Raw genomic sequence first — 1,086 nt, forward strand, 5'->3', positions numbered from 1 at the left:
ACATGTTGGGCCAAAGGGCCTGTTTCCATACTGTAGGGAATGTCAGCCAACCTAAATAGGACTAATGCAGAAAGTGAATATTGACAGGATTATTGATTGTTACAGGGGGGAGTTATCACATCAGCCAAATCCTGCACCTACACATACCCAACTTGTAGTGTTTCTTTAGGTAATAAATAGTGAGGAATGAGCCAACCAGAATATTTGCATGTGTAAAGCAAGGCCAATTCTACACTAACATAAAACAATTTCTGCATTGATTTAATTTATTATTGTTATTGAGGTACGGTAAGTGTTTAAAACATTTGGTTGATTTAAAATGAAGCTAATGTTAACTATTTCCAGTCCCCGGGGGCAGTGAGCATTTCACATGATCGCAGTCAGCGCTCCCCTTCGCTCATTTCACACCCCTCAAGGAACTCTTTCTCTGCAGTGGCGGATGAATCTGCACTGATTGCTCGCGGCGGAGGATGGGCCTTTTCCACGGGGCTGTCTGACGTCGGCGGCGGGCGACAGCGGGTCTGCGGGAGACGGAACAAAGCGCCGCTGTGAGCACACATTCCCATCTCCATGGAAACCGCCTGCAGTTCTCTCCGCGCCGCATCACAACCGCCTCACTCCCTCTCACAGCACACATGCCATGTCTTCATCCCTGCCTTTCCTCTGTCTTTGCCTATGGTTACCTTCACAGCATCTCTCACCCTTCTCAGCTTCCATTCCACGATTCCTTATCCCTTCTCTTTAAATCCCCTCTATCCCCACAACCCCTCTATTCTGCCTCCCCATCTTCAGTGCTGTGTCTTCCTCCTTCTGCCCCCATATCCCCTTGTCCCTGGGCTCCTCTGACTGCGACTATTCCACCTCCCCTCATCCCAGTGCTCTTCCTTATTCTCTCCCTCTTTCACCTTTCCCTCTCCTCTTGTACCTTTCCCTCTCCTTTTGTCTCCATCCTCAACTTCAAGCCTTCCCAATGCCCACTCTGACACTCTTTGATACTCCATTCTGTTCCCTCTCTCATTTCTCTCTCATTTTCACACTGCCCCTCCACTCCTCCTCCCTATCACCTCCCCTCCCACCACATCCCAC

The 1,086-nt window shown here is 49.4% G+C and overlaps 1 long non-coding RNA gene across 1 annotated transcript in view; it reads right to left on the reverse strand.

Moving 5' to 3' along the window:
- Positions 1–220: 220 nt before the first annotated feature.
- Positions 221–1,086, reverse strand: part of LOC122554369 — a 28,608-nt gene continuing 27,742 nt past the window's right edge. The window contains exon 3 of the long non-coding RNA XR_006312979.1: positions 221–521. This is a non-coding gene — a long non-coding RNA (uncharacterized LOC122554369). The remainder of the gene's footprint in view (positions 522–1,086) is intronic.

This window comes from Chiloscyllium plagiosum, chromosome 1, assembly GCF_004010195.1.
Source record: "Chiloscyllium plagiosum isolate BGI_BamShark_2017 chromosome 1, ASM401019v2, whole genome shotgun sequence".
Classification (NCBI taxonomy): Eukaryota; Metazoa; Chordata; class Chondrichthyes; order Orectolobiformes; family Hemiscylliidae; genus Chiloscyllium; species Chiloscyllium plagiosum.